Genomic DNA, 18,155 nt, shown 5'->3' with positions numbered 1-18,155 from the left:
AGCAATTTTGAAAGGGAGGTTAGTGCCTAAACAACCCAGAAATAGCTGGGAAATGGCTTATAGGAAAGAAGATGAACATTTTGTTTCCAGCCTTATTAAAATTGCTGGAAAATGTTCATCCAAAATGAAGTGTACTTGAAATCCAGCCTGTGTCTCTAGGTCCTTCTACCCACCCTTTTAAGTTAGCCATCCCTACACTTCTTCATTCACCTCTTCCTGCTTCTGGCATACCTTTTGTAGCCTGTTATCTCATTTTCCTCATTAGCTTTTTTGGCTCAGGTTATGGTGAGGCACTCTATCCTCTTGTGATAACAGTGGTTGTACATATTACTGGCAAGAAATGTAGTGTTAGGTTCCAGGTTAATTGGTGCCTGGGATTACCAAACCATGGGAGCAAGAAAAGCCCCGAGGCATTAAAACGAAGATCTATGTACTCCTTCAAAGCCGGCTGTAGGAGAAGACCTCCTAAGGGATTGTGGATAGTAGCAAATATAATAATGACATATGCTTGGTCATGGGTAGGGACAATATCTCAATTATGTAAGCGTGGCGGATGTTCTTTTAAAATGGGAATGGGAAAATGATGATAGGCATTATGGAGGCTTTTTGAATGCGAAAGTGTTTCCCCTCTGACTGGTAAATAGAATTCTTCTGTTATAATGTAAATCATTTAAAGATGGCTTATGCAAGAGACTTAAATTTGAAATAGCTTCTGGTAACTGCACTCTGTTAGCTCAGGAGGCATTTTTGGACAATTGCTAAATCTGCCCTACTTGGAAGAAGGGATAGGGGGCAAATATGAGTCAGTTCACATTTAAAAGCAAGCACTTCTCTGAAATTTGCAGTGCTGTTCTCTAGCCGAGTAATGTGTACAGAAATGCAAATACTAGGGCATGGTTTGCATAAGATGCATATATAAGTGAAAATAACATATAAAATGTATATTAGGGAAAAACAGATTGCAAAAAGTGTATATTAGGGAAAATTGCATTAAAAAGTGTATGTTAGGAGAACTTCACACTAAAATGCTGATAAAAGTTCATGAAGACTTTTATATTTTAAAAAAATCAAAAACTGATGTGGAAATTGGAATAACTGATTTTAAAATGGAAAAATGACAAACTCTGAAAATACAAAATTGATTGATTCATCTATACCTCCTTAGAAGCAACTTGCTGTTCCCCTTGTTAGACAAGCTCCTTAACACTTTATTTATGGCAGGGGTTGTCAACCTGGTCCCTACCGCCCACTATTGGGTGTTCAGGATTCTAGGTGGGCTGTAGAGGGTTCTGTGGCACAAGCTGAATCCTCCTTCCATCGAGCACTGGTGGGCAGTAAGGAAATTTTACCATCAAGAAAGATGCATTAGTGGGCGGCAGGTATAAAAATGTTGCCTACCCCTGATCTATGGAAATGTGCAATGTAACTTGAATGCTGTTATGTTGGTTCAAGTGGAAGGAATACCATATCTAGGTTTTTGTATAAGCAAGTATCTAGCAGATGTTTGTATGATGACTATTAGGTACTAGTCACATCCTGTATGCTCCGTTGGAAGATGGTGGAGAGAAATGGTTTCGGAAATTTGAATGAAGCCAATTTAAGGCAGAAGTCTTACTTTTGCATATGGTTGGCAAGAAGCAGTCTTTGTAGGTGTGTGTATTGGCTGCTGTTGGTTTTGGGAGAACTAGTGCTGTTTTGTAAAAACGCTTGCCTGCTTCCTTCTGCTCAACTTGTATATATTTTTTTAAAAAATAACATTATAATACTCTAGTAAAAGGACCCCTGGATGGTTAAGTCCAGTCAAAGGTGACTATGGGATATGGCACTCATCTTGCTTTTCAGGCCAAGCGAACCAGTGTTTGTCCACAGATAGCTTTCTGGGTCATGTGGCCAGCATGATTAAACTGCTTCTGTCACAAAGGAACACTGTGACAGAAGCCACAGCGCATGAAAATGCCATCTACCTTCCCACTGCAGTGGTACCTATTTATCTACTCGCACTGGTGTTTTTTTGAACTGCTAGGTTGGCAGAAGCTGGGACAGAGCAACGGGAGCTCACCACTGTCGTGTGGATTTGAACCGCTGACTTTTCAATTGGCAAGCACAAGAGGCTCAGTGGTTTAGAGTTAGACCACAGCGCCGCCTGCGTCCCTCAATATTCAGTACTCTAGTACACTTTCCTTAAAAGATAACTGACCCTATAAAAGCTATCTTTTGAAATTTCCTAGTGCTTGCAGAAAGTGCTGGAATAGTAATAACATTTTTCAAGTCAGGCATTATTTCATGGGACAGTCAGGTTCCTGGGAAAATAATTTTTGAGAATTACTGAATGCAATCGTCTCAGGGACAGGATCTCTGAAAAGAGAACTCAGCATGGAGTCCAATTGTAGAAATTTTGGCAGGAATGATATTCACTAAGGGAGGAGAGAATGCACAGTCCAAATGAATTAAGGCCTTTTTCTTGTGGTTGTCAGCTGGTTAGCAGATGGAACCATTTCCCCCACCCACCCCAAAGTTAGTCATATTTTTAAAAAGAGGTGCTTCAATAAAAATAAATTGCTCTATCAATCACTGTGTTTTTCCATGAGCCTTCATCAGATCCGCCCACAATTTGCATCAACTGCTGTTAATCTTATTTATTTAATGTTTTAAAAACAAACCTTACTGCATGAAAAGAAGACCCAATTGCCCACTCTCCTTTTAATTTAAAGACCAACTTGAAGTTGTGCACTTCAGTTATGCAAAGCGTTTGTCCACAAATTACTGTGATAAAAATGTAAACTGACAAACCATGGAACAAAAGCAGCTGTCCAGAAGCTCAAAATAGGCCATCAGTTTTTTTGATAAGCAAAGAGACAGGAGTATTTTAAAAAGAAGACAAAATTATCTCCATTGAGATGCTGGTCCACATATTTCCATGTGTGCTGAGTGTATTAATAAGTAAACATTTGGCCTAGGAAATGTCTAGTTTTCATGTAAGAGATTCTGGAATGGAAGGTGCACATGGAAGCACTGGAAGACTGTGACCTTAGCGTATTCCACAGAATGGTTCACATTCCTCCTGGCCACACACTTACCTACATAATTGTGCTGTCAATATGCAGCAATTCCAGTTAAAAGGTCTTGAGAAACAGGGCTGGGAGAGCCCCTCCAGAATGGATAATGCCTGCCAAATTACAGGCAAATAGGTAAAGGGGCTTTGGGGGTGGACACTTTCAAAATGTGATCCCCCAAATTTATATTTAGTTCCTTAGATTCTTTTCTTAGAAGTGTAGAACAAATATTATATTGCACCTGTAACAGTGCCACAAACTCAGATCATACTGGTTGAGTGGGCATATATTGTGTAAAGCAGGAGTTGTCAACCTAGTCCCTACCACCCACTAGTGGGCATTTCAGGATTCTAGGTGGGCAGTAGGGCATAGGGCACTATGGCATAAGCTGAATCCTCCTTCCATCAAGCACTGGTGGGCGGTAAGGAAATTTTACCATCATGAAGGACGCATTTGTGGGTGGTAGGTATAAAAATGTTGACTACCCTTGGTGTAAAGTGATCCTGCAACTAAACTGGTACCAAGGGCTTTATATACTAACTCCTTAAACTGAAATGATAATACACCTGGTTAAATAACTGCTGCTTCTGTTTCAGGAGCTTTAATAGCCAGGCAATGAAAGACGGGAAGAATTTAGATGAAGTATATTTTAAAAGGCCTAACTTTAGCTGTTAATTACTGGAACTAGATGAATATGTTCTGGTACAATAGAATTCCACCTCTACCTGCACTCCTGCTGAACTCATTTTTGTGGCTTAACTAAAGTGTAGTTCCTCCCTCCATCCAGCTGAAACTTTTTATGTGGCCTTCCACTACTTTGAACTTGCAAAAATGCACTTAAATTGAGGTGGGGACAGAAACCATTTATATTTGCACTGTTAATTATGCAAAAGTCCACAAATATGAAAAAGGAGGAGAGCATAATCCAGGTTTGCTTTGTTGCTCATAATAATGGAGTCTCTATAATTATGTGACTATGACCTGTATCTCCAATAATATAATTTAATGTGGCATAAATTGTAAAAGACTTTAGTTACCACCCTACCTTCCAACTATTCTTTATTAAAATAATTCTTGCTCATATAAGTAATTATATTATAGGTACATGCAAGTGAATAATGCTTTTATTATTCAGGGGGAAAAAGAAAAGGACTAGGGTCTTTGGTAGATCTTGGCACGAGTAACTTCTGCTCTAGCCTACAAGGTGTCCTGTTCTGTGTCTGTTTGGGCTTTGGACATGACGGAGATAGAGCTTTGTGAAGCAATAATAAAGTCACCAGGACTTCCGCTTGCCCTGTACAAAGAAAGAACGAGTCCAAGTTGTCCCGTGCTTTCTAGGTGGTTTTGCCTTTGCCTTGCCACTTTCCCTTGTAAAACCTGCACTAAACTAAATAGGAACAAATGGAAATCTGTGGAAAACCTGATTGCTGCTTGTTCAGATTCAGTGCTAAAGATTGGGTTTCCCCAGGGGAAAGCAGTGGAGCAAACAGAGGCGTGGATTAGGCCTGGCTGATAAATCAAAATATTACCCAGGACCAGTATGGGGAGCAGACCACAATGTCGGCTTTATTCAATGGTATATCGTTGGTGAAATTGCCACCACTCCTGAGTCCCTCTGCTAGCAACTTTCTCCAGTGAGCATTGCTAGCAGAGGGACTCAGGAGCAGTGGTGGTTTCACCAGTGATATATAGCTGAGTGAAGCCACCATCCCACTCTGCTCTCATATTGCACAGAGGGAGAAAAAGGCTGCATTGGTGAGGCACCAATACAGCTTGTTGCTCCCTCTGCATCTTCAAACTGCTCAGCTGAGTGTGCGGTTGCCGCTTGCCTCAGCCGAGCAATTAAAGGATCCCCCAACCCGGCTCTGGCTCCCTCGAAAGTGGGGGGAGCACTAGTGATGATTCTGCTAGCCGTTCAAACAAGCCACTTTGTTCCAGCCCACTAGGAGCTGGGGTGAAAGCGCCTCAGCTCCCACGTTGAGAGCTGTGGCAGTTTCACCCAGCGCCTCTCAGCCTGAGGCCAATGCAACTTGTTTTTTCAGCATTGCGGCATATCACCAGACTGCGAAGTTTAGCTGGTGATAGACTGTGATGTTGAAAAGCTGATATCGCCCAGCCCTAGTGTGGATAAGCCTTAAGTTAGGCAAAATTGTATCCAGCCAGAGCTTGCTGATTGTTGGATGTCACTACAGTGGGACCTCAGGTTACAAACACTTCAGGTTACAGACTCCGCTAACCCGGAAGTAGGACCTCAGGTTAAGAACTTTACCTCAGGATGAGAACAGAAATCATGCGGTAACAGGAGGCCCCATTAGCTAAAGTAGTGCTTCAGGTTAAGAACGGTTTCAGGTTAAGAATGGACCTCTGGAACGAATTAAGTTCGTAACCAGAGGTACCACTGTAAGAGAAGGTATCATCTTGACTCCTTTCAAATAATTTTTGAAACTAAGAATGCTGAGTCTTGGTTAATCACTGGAAAGTGTCGGATTGTTTTATTTACTCACAGCAAAATAAGATTGCAGGAGTCTGTTTAGAGCAAATGCTTTCTCAAATACTCATACATAGAGTAGCCTGCCAGTTGCAGTCTCCATCTTGGTGTGCATTGGACCTGCCTTGCCATCTCTTGGCAGATATCAGGGGCAGCAAGAGGGTGGATTGATTTGTGCAGTGTGAGCAACAGGAAGTTTGAATAGTTCTATAAAGATGCAATGCAGCTATTGCCCTCCAGCATCACAGGATATATTCTTCTTAGGAGCATGTGCAATTACAACTGTGCTACTAGTTATGATTTGGCTATATTCTACCTCTGGGATGAGAGGGATCAATGTTTTTGAAACTAGTTGGTGAAGAACAACAGTGGGAGAATGTCCTGTATGTAGCAGGCTGGCCACGGTGGGAAACAGAAAAGATACTAGACCAGATCCAGCAGAGCTCTTCTTAAGTTCAACTCCTACAATAGTGCATGATATATACTGCAATAGGCATGTGCTTACTCTTTTTAATAAAAGTGGATGCACACAACCTTTGAATTGCCATTACTGAAGCACTCTTTGGAAACTGACATTACTACTACTGCATCCCCTTTAACCCCAACTTACTTTGCCATACCACAAGAAGAAAGGAGGCGAATTTCTTGAAACTTCCCTCTGTCTAACCTTGGATCCATCAGACTACCCATTTTCTGCCTAAATCTCTCATCATCCTTTAGACAGCACTCATTGTAGCAAAAATGAACAAAGCTACAGTGGGAGTGATTCGAAATAGTCAGTGGCTTGGCATTTGGCTTGCGTATTTTTTTCCACTTCACTGCCTGTTTTGTAATTTAAATGCTATACACCCACTCCCTAATGCAGCTGATGGGGTTGCTTTCAGTGCTGATCAGCTGATGGGGATTGGGAGGGAGCACCTTTGAAGTCTGGAAAATGTCTGCTTCCAGGTGCAGTTTGAATGCAAACCATGTGTCTGCAAATCACATTTTTCCCCTTCTGCAGACTGACAGAGAGAAAATTACCATTTGGAGACACAGTTTGAATCCATATGATGCCTAAAACTTACAAGGGCTTCCACTTTGCACCCAGCAGCTGATTGGAGTTGAGAGCAAGGACCTTTGATGTCATACCTGACATTAGTGCTCACGTAGCATATAATTGACCTGCAGGCAATAGAGGGTGTTGTGGTTCAGCCTACCAGGTGGATGCAGTAGTTTTCCACTACTAATCCATTGATTTGAACATGTCTGAAGGTCCTTGGGATGAAGATGCAGGAAAAGTATCATATATTGCAAACGGATACACCACCTTTGTAACAAGATAGAAGTCTTGACACTGCATTCCTTACTTAATCTGTGAAGACATAGGATTTATTCCTGAACCAACATCCTCTGAGGTGTGTGGGTCTCTGTGCGCAAAGAAACAATCTTGGTTATCCTTAGATTGTTTTTACAACTTCTAATTATTTCATTTTAGTATAATTGTGAACAGTGAAAAACATGATATTACCGCAGAGTAGTCATCATATTTCTGTGCTGAAACTTAAAATATAGGAAAACATCAGGGTGTAGGTTTGTCTATAAGTTGTGGTTAATAAAAATATTGGGAGAAAGTAAATGTGGGTGGCGCTGTGGTCTAAACCACTGAGCCTAGGGCTTGCCGATCGGAAGGTCAGCAGTTCGAATACCTGCAACGGGGGTGAGCTCCTGTTGTTCGGTCCCAGCTCCTGCCAACCTAGTAGTTTGAAAGCACATCAAAGTGCAAGTAGATAAATAGGTGCCGCTCCGGTGGCAAGGTAAACGGCGTTTCTGTGCACTGCTCTGGTTTCACCAGAAGATGCTTAGTAATGCTGGCCACATGACCTGGAAAAACTGTCTGCGGACAAACGTTGGCTCCCTCGACCTGTAAAGCGAGATGAGCACCGCAACCCCAGAGTTGTCCGTGACTGGACTTAACTGTCAGGGGTCCTTTACCTTTACCTTTTTAAACTTAGTAAAAAGCTGATAAATCATTTGGGAGGACTTATAAAAAATCATAGAAATGGGGATGCAGAAACATGAAGCACTGAATTTCATATTGGAAAAATAAGCATCTGAGAGAAATCAGAAAACTGACAGATTAATAAACCCTATTTACCACTTGACCTCCTCCATTTTACAGATAGATTAGCAAGACACTAAGAAGAAAATCTTAGCTAAGTTACCCACTCTTGCTCCTTTGGGGGATAAAATGTAGCAGATATGAAATCTTCAAGGCATCATCACTTTCCATATATCTGATATTAATAAAAGTGGTTTCTTAAAAAAGAAGCTTGACTGCTTATCTGATCAATGCCACGCATGCACAAATAAGCAAGAAATAGAATTAGCAACTTAAAAATAACAGTGGCAATTAGTTTTTAATTACAGCATAAATTTCACCTAGTGTATGTTCTAACATCACTGAATTTTAAAATACATTTGTTTGTTTGAATAAGTAATAAAAAATACTGTTTACCTTGCAGTTTGAAGTATTGTTTGTTGTTGCCTATTTCTCACCACCCTCAGCTTTTTCTGTCTTCCCTCCCTCCCTTGCCACAGAAATGCTGCAAGAACAAAACCAAATGAAATGTTCCCAATATGTAATCATTCTGGTTCAAGACTATAATCTTTTAAATGGCTCTACTATGTTACATAAAAAGAGAAATATTATTAGACAGGAGTAATTTGGTATAAACTAAATTCTGGACGATAGGGTTTCTGCAGTTATTTAGGCTTCAGGGAAAAAAGTGCTAGCAAGGAGGATAATTACATTAGTAGCACACATTTTGCAGGTCTTACGAGTCAAGCAAGCCAACATCTTGGTTTGTTAGTGTGAAGAGATGAGCAAGCCTGAAAAAAATTGTAGCCCACCCTCCCCACAAATGATTTGGAAGGTGGTAGTAAAACATTTTCATGTGTAAGAACTGCATTCTCAGGCAGAGATTCATCCTATGTCTTGCAGCAGTTCATTCAGCTGAACAGAGAAGCTGCTTTTTAAAAGCTGAATACTGGCTTGAATATTTGGCAGCAATTGCCATGGCAAAATGTCCTACAAAGTTCCGTCTGTGCAGTTTGTCCTGTCAGTGTGCATCATTTCATTTTTAGAGTGAAAATAGTAAATTTACACATCATGTTTCACTATCATTTCCTTTGACAAATGTCCAAGTTAAAATCAACATTCAGAGCAATAGTAACACTTAAACAATTCAAACTCAACACTTTTATTTTTCATTGTCATGCATTATGTGACATGAGAGATTTGTTCCTTTTTACAATAAGTTATAGAAATGAAGCCCAAATGTGGAAAAGGAAAATATCTAAAAGTGACAAAAACATAAAATAATTTAGGCTGCAGTCATATGCACATAATGTACCTCTATACTAGAGATGTTATTATAAATTGTTTAGTACAATTGCATTTAAATATGAATCAACCAGCAGCGATCTAGATACTGAATTTTTGAACAATAGTTCATTTTAAACCCTAGTTTCTGAAGATGATACTTGAAGAAGAAATTTAACTGAAAATTTCATCTCAATTCTTCTAAAAGGGACAAAATATAATTCGGATGAGCTGAATGGTTATGCAGTGCGTGATTTGAGAGAATGTTATTTACAGTAAAGAAATAAAAATTCTGAAAGACCTTAGTTCTGAGTTTCCTATGAACCGGTTAGAAGCAGGCCCTGAGCATAAGATATAGTTTTGACCCCGTTTTAGCATTTTTGAAAACAATCTGAGAAGTCATAAGCAGTAAAGGGATTGCCTGATTTGGTTCAAGTTCAAATCTGGATCACAATTCAGAAAAATAAAGCTTAATGGCTCCTTGATTCACTATCATGAAGAGCGTGTGTGTGTGTGTGTGTGTGTGTAAAGTCTATTCACACCCCTCCCTCCCAGTTGACAGAATTAGATGACATTTGAAAGCATAATTGCCTCAACTTAATGGATAAAGTCTTCCCAGTTATAGACAAATGTTCTTTGTCATGTTGCATTATAATTGTTTCATGACAAAAATGTAATTATTGTATTTTTCCCCCCTTTCCCCCTGTAATCAAAACAATTGAATGGTGTGCAGAAAGGGGAGGGTTAACCCATCTCTCGTAGTGTGTGCCCTTGTGACTGTGTAGCAAAAAGAGCATGGCCCCCAGCACCACAGTCATGCTCACTGGCCCCCTACTGACTACCTACCACTGCTGCATGGGGCCATCCCCTCCTTAGAAAAATGTAGATGCCCTACTACTTGTTCCTATAAGCTCCTCCTCTTCTCGCAACATCAGTTCAGAACTCATTTCCCCAATATTCTTCCTAAGGAAAAATTCTGTAAAGTTAAGCTCCCCACTCCCCCCCCCCCCAAATAAGGATGTGTCTTCATTTTTTCTTCCGGAGATCAACAGCCCCTGCTTATAATTGTCATCTCAGTCTGGACTGCATCTTCATCTGTAATAAATGAGCATCTTCATACATCATTTAACTAACAGACTTTTTTCCATGTTCATTTCTTGCTTTTGAAGCTATTCTGTAGCATGTTATTTAGGGAAGATCAAATGTACGTGATTTCTCTTTGGAATAAAGCAGGCTTTGAGAAGAGGGCCATATATATAAAATCACCCTTTGGAGTTCACCCATCCCTAAGTCTTTAATTTTTTTGAGTACCCATAGATCACCATAATCCATATAAATGCCAGGAGGCAGACACTGAGAGAGCCCAAAAGATGTAATGATTTCTAAGATAATAGCACTTAGATATATGGGGAAAATGAATAAAAATCAAACTAATGATCCTTAGTAGTTATGGCACTGAAGTTTGTAATTATGAATTTGGCCCACTTGTACTGCTTGGCTGATGATACCTGAATAAAGCACACACATCTGTACACACACACATGCAAAATGAATTTTTATCTAGCTCAGAAAAGGTAAATGAGCCAGCTGCTTTCTAGATAGATGTATAGAATTTCTTGTTAACCCTGTGACTCAATTCAATTTTCATTCATTGGACTAAAGCTCACGAACTGTTTGAAATTGACATGTAATTTACAGAACAATGCCAGGTTGTTTAGATGAATTGCCTTTATGCAAGAGAAATCTTGACAGGAACAGCAGAAGGCGTGCTGGTGGCCCATCTAGTCTAGCATTCTGTTCTCACAGTGGCCAATGGGAAGCCCACAAGCAGAACAAAAGGTAGCAGGACTCTCCCACTGACATTTCTTTAGTAGCTGGTACTGGAGTATATAGTCATCATTACTAGTGGTCACTGATAGCCTTATCTGAAATTTGTCAAATCCCATTTAAAGCCACCCATGTTGACAGCCACCACTGCATCTTGTGAGAACAAATTATGTAGTCGGACAATGTGCTGTGTGCATATATATTCTCTTGTCTATCTTGAATCTCTGACCTTTAAACTTTCTTAGATGACCCCAGTTCTGTTATGAGGGAGGCAAAATTCTATCATATCTACTTTCTGCATGGTTACTTACCCCCTCCGGAATGCACATTGTGGCTCTAGTCCTCATTAGGAAGGCTGGGAACACAGGTCACTGCTGCTTCTGCCTTTTCTTCCATCTGCCTGAAGGTTTTTTTGCATTTAGGAAGGGGGTCAGGAGAAGCCCCAGTACGTGGAGGGGGAGAGGGGGGTTCTATCTGGCAAGCTGAAATGCTTGCACAGATGGAATGATTGGAAGAGTGTGAGGTTGAATTCCATCCTGAGTCTATCAGTGTAAGAAGCTGTTACGGTGGGATATGACACCAGCTAGGCTTGACAATGTTTATTCAGGCACACAGTTCAAATGTTGGAAGTGCTCAGTCACAAATGCATATCTGCTTCATATTTGGTGGGGCAGCCAAGCTGGCTTACGCTTTTTGGAGGCAAGTAACATTCATTATATCAGAAATGATGGATCTAACAGAGGGACTTAGCCCAATGTTGATTTTGTTTAATTGGATATTCCAAAATAAATTCATTATTAAAGACTTGCCTTTATTAATAACAGCAAAAATTGTGTGGGTTCACAAGAGGAAAAAGCCACACATCACATCTATCTGGGAATGATTATTGAAATGTTTAGAGCTTGCAGAAACTGACAAATTAACCAACTTGATTCATATGGGAAATACGAGTATTCAGATTTTGTTTGCTGAGAGATGGACATGTTTTTGTTCATTATTGAAAAGTTAAGTCTTGGCAGGATTTTGTTTTTCTAAGTAATAGAATATGTGCGTATCTATTTGAAGTATTATGTAATATAATAAAGTATAGAAACATTTTATTTTTAAAAAGACACAAAATGATGACAAATGAAAAGGGGGGAAACAGAACGATGGATGGATGGGGAAGAGACTGGAGGATGAGGAATAGGTGTTGACGGTGTGACTTCTCCCTTGTTAATTTTCACAGTCAGTTTTCAACCTGTTGCATCCCTCAGTAGGGCTGTGTGGGAGTGACACACCTCTGTAGACCCTTGGGACAAGAGCAGGTTGCTTCCCTGACACCACATCAGCTCTTTTCGGGCACGCAGGATGATAAAATCTGTCCACTGAGATTCATGGAGACAAAATAAATGCATGAAGAGGAGCTTGCCAGACGGTTTGTTTTTTTAAGCATTATTTTGCATAATAGTGGAGGTGTCTACCTGCTAAGGTCTCTTCTTTTTGCTTACAACTTTTCCAACCAAATATTGCTGCTGATTTGAGTGTTGTATTATCATCTGCCACCCACCTCAGGAAGAGAGAGACTGCGCTCACGTGCTCTTGCATAGCTTTTCTCACTGAGAATGAGACTGTGCTCCTGATTCTGCTTGCCTTGTGCCCACGGTCTGATGAAGCCTGCTTTCATGAGATACAGCCCTGACCAATGTGCCTTCATGCTTACTCCCTGCCTCAAGAAGGCAGGCTGGCCATTGTGACCTAGTGCTGATGTTTCCTGCCTCAAGGGAAGCAGTCATCCATTGTGACATGGTACTAATGCTGTCTGTTTGAATGGGAGGGACCAACCATTGCAATCCTGTGCTGATGCATCCTACCCTAAGGGGAGGGACCAGCCAATGTGACCTCATGCTGATGATGCCCACCTGAGGAAATAAGACAGAACCTGTTACGATTTGTGGAGCCTCATTGCCTTGATCATTTGTTTTTCATCTAAATCAACAACATCCTTGGATTATGAAGTAACCGGGACTTTCTCATATTACCAGAAATGGAGGCTTGGAATCTGTGTGAAGATGTGGGAGACAAAGATGTTGGATTATTTTACTTTCTGCCCTTGACAACCGTTGAGAAACTGCATATAAAATAGTTGTCTTCTTTCAAGTTGTTTTCATTTCTGGAGTCCCACAATTCTAAAAAACAGCAAAGTCACCAGTACTTTGTTTTACAGAAATTTGGACTGCAGCACCTATTAACTTACATTGGGTTGTATCCAGAGTTGCCCTGAAAGGCTCCTTCTCCGAAGGAAAGGGAAAAGGGGAGCTGTTTTTGCCTTTTCTTCCTACAGCCTCCCGTGCCACCTCCCACACTGTCTAGAGTAGTTATGGATCCTTCTATTTCCATTTGATGTCATTTTCACACATGTTCAATCAGAAGTTGGTTCAGCCCCATTTTCAGCTAATCTTTTTTTTAAAAAAAGTCTTAAATTATATGCATTTTTGCATGCACTTTCCCCTAAAATAATTTTGTGCACATGTATATTCCCCCCCATTTACATTTTTTGAACCAAAAACCATACCTCAAAATTTAGGGAAGTGTGCAATTCAGTTGTTAAACATGTCCAGATTAGAATATTCAGGATTTCCAAAGCTTTCAGAGCTCTCTCCTTTGTTACGAGTGTTCCATAAGTGAAGTTCCACTCATGAAAACTCTTATCTGGATCCATGCTGATTTTGTAACATTTCCTTTTTTAAAATATGACGTTGGACAGTTCCAGACACACTGGAAATTAAAGCAATCATCAGAAGTAAGCTTATTGGGCTTAAAGTAGCAGCCAGGTATCCTGGGGTTCATCGCATTTAAGCAAAATGGTCTTGTTGCGATCTCACTTCCAATGCATATTAGTCTTAATATAGTCTATCAAGCTAATGTGCCATACCTCTGAGAGCTGACATACTGTGGAACCTGCACTGTATTTCCTGCACTGGTGAATAAGAGATGAAATAAGCTTGTGCATTTATTTTTAAGTTGCCTAGATACAGGATAATCAGCCATGAATTTATTCCATCACTAACAATTAACTACCATCTAGAGAGATACAGAATTTGTCGTTAGCTTTACTGTGGATAATGTGCACATGTCTTTAAGAGCATTAAACTAAGTCAGGGAATTGTAACATTCCCAGCGTTTCATTAAACGAAATTGGTAGTATATATTTCTCTTAATGCAATCATGGGGACATTAGCTAAACACATTTCTGAACTAATTCTCAAAATTGTAGGAGTGCTGAAGAATTAAACAGGTAGCGACTCTCCTGGCATGGTTCGCATTTGCCATCATTACTTGCATAGTTCTTCATATTAATGATTCTTTGTTGCTGAGGGATCAGCTAGATACAATCAACGCAAACAGTTCAGCATGATAGAGATAAGAACATAAAAAGAGCCTGTTGGATCAGGCCAGTGGCCCATCTAGTCCAGCGTCCTGTTTTCAGAGGCCTGCCAGATGTCTGTGGGAAACCTGCAAGCTGGATTCGAGCACAAGAGCACTCCCCTCTCCTGTGGATTCCAGAGACTGGTATTCAGAAGCATTTGCTGCCTCCAGCTGCAGTGGCAGAGCATGGCTATCATGGCTAGTAGCCATCAGTAGTCCTCTCCTCCATGAATTTGTCCAGTCCTCTTTTAAAGCCATCCAAATTGGTGGCTATCACTGCCTCCTGTGGGAGCGAGCTCCATAGTTTGACTGCACTTTGTGAAGAAAATATGCGTGAAGAGTTCCTAGTTGGATCTATTCGATTCATCCATCCTATTGACATCAGGTACAATTTATGTGAATTTTTAATTCTATTTTATTTTATTTTTTTCCTCTTGATACGGTTTATTGTATGACACCAGCATCATACTGAAACTTATGGAGATGGGAAGCATAAGAGGTGTCCTTTCTCTGTGGTTGCAAACTAGAAAATGAAACAAAACTGCCTACCTACTTTGGTTGGCTGTTTTGGCCCAGTTGCCAATAAAGCAAGCTGCAAATCTGTTTCCCTCTTCCTCCCCAGCTACATGGAGTTTCTTAGCCATACGCATTAGCTGAGGCAACAACTTTTGTGGTAGAATCTGCCCCTGGGTCCTCCAAACACTGCTGGACACAACTATCAGGAGTAATACTGTGCTGAAAGCATCTCCCATGCTTTACCTACTCCACCCCACTTCTTCAGTTAGTGACATAAGAAACTACATTAAAAAAAAAATCAAAGGGGAGGAAATAATTGAATGAAAATCTCATGGATGGGGTTTGGAGTTTTTGTTGCACTTAATGTACTTTCAAGGGAGCTGAAGGGTTTGTGAGTGTCCTTTCATGCTGTAAATATATTCACTGGGTTGTATTCTGCAGCCTTCTTGGGTGCTCCCTTTTCCTGAAATCCCCATGGCATTCTCAGCTGGGCTTTCCTGTGAGTAGGAAGCTGGGGAGGCTGCCTCCAGTGAATCTGACAGCTGTTTGTCTTTTTCTATTTTTTAGGTGAGGTTATTTAACTTTTAAAGAAATCATTGCAGAAAGATTTCTTTAACTGGGCTCACTTTTAACTAAATATGCATAGGATTGGACTGCAGAGCTTCTTTTAGGAAACAGAAGCAATGCTAATGGCTTTGCAGAACAGATGCTCACAATATGGGAATCTTTTCGATTGCTCCAAACGTCTGCCAAAATGTGTTATTGTTGATAATGTACTGAGGTTGTGAGAAGCCTGTACATTGCAGTATTATATACAACAGTTATATAGATTGCCAGGATCTAGTGATTTATTTTTTGAAAGTTTCTTTTTGCATTTGAGATTAAGGAAACAGAAGGAATGTGAACTTGTCGATATGTTATCCAATGATAACAAGTGCAATTACTAGTGAGAAATGAATGAAGAACAATTAATGGTGATATATTCTTTTACATTCCACTTGTGATTTCTTTATTTCTTGATTCAAAATGCTGTAAGGGGCAGAGATTTGTGTTATCTATGGAAATGTGGTAGGGTTTTGTTTCCGTTTTGCCGTCTTAGGTTTCTTTGCATTTTAGTGTTATCAGCTCATTTGTGCCTTTGGTAAGGCACATGGCTTTGACTAATAATCTCTTATCTTCGGGGCTCAGCAAAGGCATTTGTGTAACAGCGATGATTAACATTTTATGAATGCAGGTGCCCTTCTGCAACAAGTAATAATAAATAATAAATAATAGCCCCGACTTCCACAGGAGGATTGCTCTGATAGAACAGCCACAATATTGGATCCAGAAACTGCTTACAAGAGACAACTTTAGGCAGTTTTTGCCATGCTGCTTTTGGGGAATTAGGAAATCTTCTGAAAGTCACTCTCATGATTAATGTATATAAGGAAAGGCATAGACAAGCATCTACTTTGAAGGCTGAAACTGCACATTAAACTTTTTTCTCCCTTTCAGATTCTTTCAAATTAGCCTAGACAGACTTATGAATAGAAGCTGAAGAATTGTAGGCAGAGAGAAATTGCTTAACCCTTTTTTCTTCCGGTTCTTATCTTCTACATATCCCCTTCCACTGTTGCCCTGGGTGGAAAAGAAAAAGTGGGGTAGAGTGGGGTTGAGCTGAAAAATAACTAGAGGGAAAAGGGTCAGGCAGCTTCTCTCCTCCGAACCCACTTTCTTTCTGTGCTGCCTGTCCAGGCTGGTTTTTGTCTTGAAAGAAAGAGCACAGAAATTAAAAAAACAAACAAACACAGGGAAATTGATGTAGATTGTTGGAACTAGGCATGTGTCTGGTAAGAAAGGTCTAGCTTCTACATCCTTTCTAAGCAAATACCTATTTGCTTTCTTTCAGTATCATCAGCCACTGTCTCTGAGTAGTTATTTAGGGGCCCATGGGCTGTGGGGCCCCAAACTTTAGCCAAAAAGTCTTGCCCTGCCTGCGCCATTGGCTGTTGAAGACAGTTCAGAAGCTGTAGCGAGGTCATACCTTGGCGTGTATTGCAACAACTCTACTGGTAGGGGTGGGCGGTGCAGCGTCCAAAACTGGTTTGAAGTCCCTATCGTGATATGGGTTTCATAATTTTTGATCCTACAAAATATTGTGAATCATGGTGTGTGTGTCTGTGTGTGCGTGTGCAGGAAAAACCATGAAGCCAACCAATGCCTCTACGTAGCTCCATCTTTATTTCAGACATTGTGATATAGTGATATATTGTGATGTTTAGCTGGTGATGTATTGCAGTGTTGAATACTAGATATTGTCCAGCCCTATCCACTGGCTCTCAACCCCAGTTCTAAAGGTTGGTCTGAGCCATTACAGCACAAAACAGTCTAGGACCATATACCTGTTGGGCCACCTTCTCCACACCAATCTACCTATGCACTGAAATTATCACCACAGTTCTTTCTCTGGGCTCCCCTGCCATCTGAACTGTGAGAGGCAGGCTTTTTCAAACAAACAAACAAACAAACAAAAAACACTCTTTACCTTTGAAACGATAGTTTTAAAAAGATGCCACAAACTCCCCAGGTAGCCTGGTGATGCTGTTACTGTCATTAGGCACCAGGTATTTTTCTGTCTAAATAGACAATATGACTGTATTGTTTGCTTTACTTTGTTGTGTAAATTCATGCTAATTTTTATTATTTTCTTTTTAAAGTGCTTCTATTGCTACCCAGAAAGACAACCTGGGAACATAATTTATTTAATGCAGAAGGTATGAGATATGAATTATTAAAAAAATGAAGTAAATAAAAAATAAAATATTTTAGAAGTGTTTAGTTTTCTAAAAGCATAGTTGCGTTTTTTAAAAACCTTGATGTACCATGGCAGCAATATTTGAAATTGTATGCATATAAAAAACTTAGCAGCTTAAAAGTATTTGTACATGGTACTCCAATCTCTGAGTGGTTAGAGACTTGAGGGGTTCCAGGTGCTTACCCAGCATTTTGTTTTGTTTTTTCATGATAGTCAGGAGACATGGTTTTTAGGATAGAAGGTTTTGTTTACACATACATGCAACCTGAACATAAGTTGGAGGGGCTCACAGAATTAAAACCCCAACAGATCTTGCTTCTCCATTAGACACAGCTTTGGATCCAGGACACATCAAGCATGCCTTCCTGTCTAAAGCTTCCAGCCTGCCTCCAGCTCTGCTAACACACACCACACTGACCTATTGTTCTCCCACCTGGCAGCTAGCAGAAGTGGGAGGAAGGCCCATCCATTAGCCCAGAGGGCACCACCACTTAGTTGTGACTCTTGCAAGCTAGCTTATTCTTTAGGGATCCTGTTGAAGACACTTAAGTGACCAGCTCAGGTCACTGTCTTACAAAGAAACTGGGCTCCGCTCCGCGCTGGAAGGAAGCTGCCTGGCGAAGCCGGCTTAGCATTGCTGGGCAGCTTCCTCCCAGCGTGGAGCCCGCTGCCCAGCGAAGCTGCCGAAGCGTATAAGAGCCC

At 40.5% G+C, this 18,155-nt stretch overlaps 2 long non-coding RNA genes across 2 annotated transcripts in view; one reads left to right on the top strand and one right to left on the bottom strand.

Moving 5' to 3' along the window:
* Positions 1-1,207: 1,207 nt before the first annotated feature.
* Positions 1,208-11,204, bottom strand: LOC309371288. The gene is made up of 3 exons (XR_014169016.1): positions 11,044-11,204; positions 8,039-8,126; positions 1,208-1,324 (listed from the first exon to the last, which is right to left on the bottom strand). It is a non-coding gene; the product is annotated as an uncharacterized lncRNA (long non-coding RNA).
* Positions 11,205-13,083: 1,879 nt separating this feature from the next.
* The window catches only part of LOC309371207, a 77,203-nt gene continuing 72,131 nt past the window's right edge, over positions 13,084-18,155 (top strand). Inside the window, exons 1-2 of the long non-coding RNA XR_014168910.1 lie at positions 13,084-13,186; positions 13,386-14,525. This is a non-coding gene — a long non-coding RNA (uncharacterized lncRNA). The remainder of the gene's footprint in view (positions 13,187-13,385; positions 14,526-18,155) is intronic.

Source organism: Podarcis melisellensis, assembly GCF_964234715.1.
Source record: "Podarcis melisellensis genome assembly, chromosome: 5".
Taxonomy (NCBI): domain Eukaryota; kingdom Metazoa; phylum Chordata; class Lepidosauria; order Squamata; family Lacertidae; genus Podarcis; species Podarcis melisellensis.
Note: the sequence above shows the minus strand (reverse complement) of the source record. Positions and strands in the feature narration are given on the sequence as shown.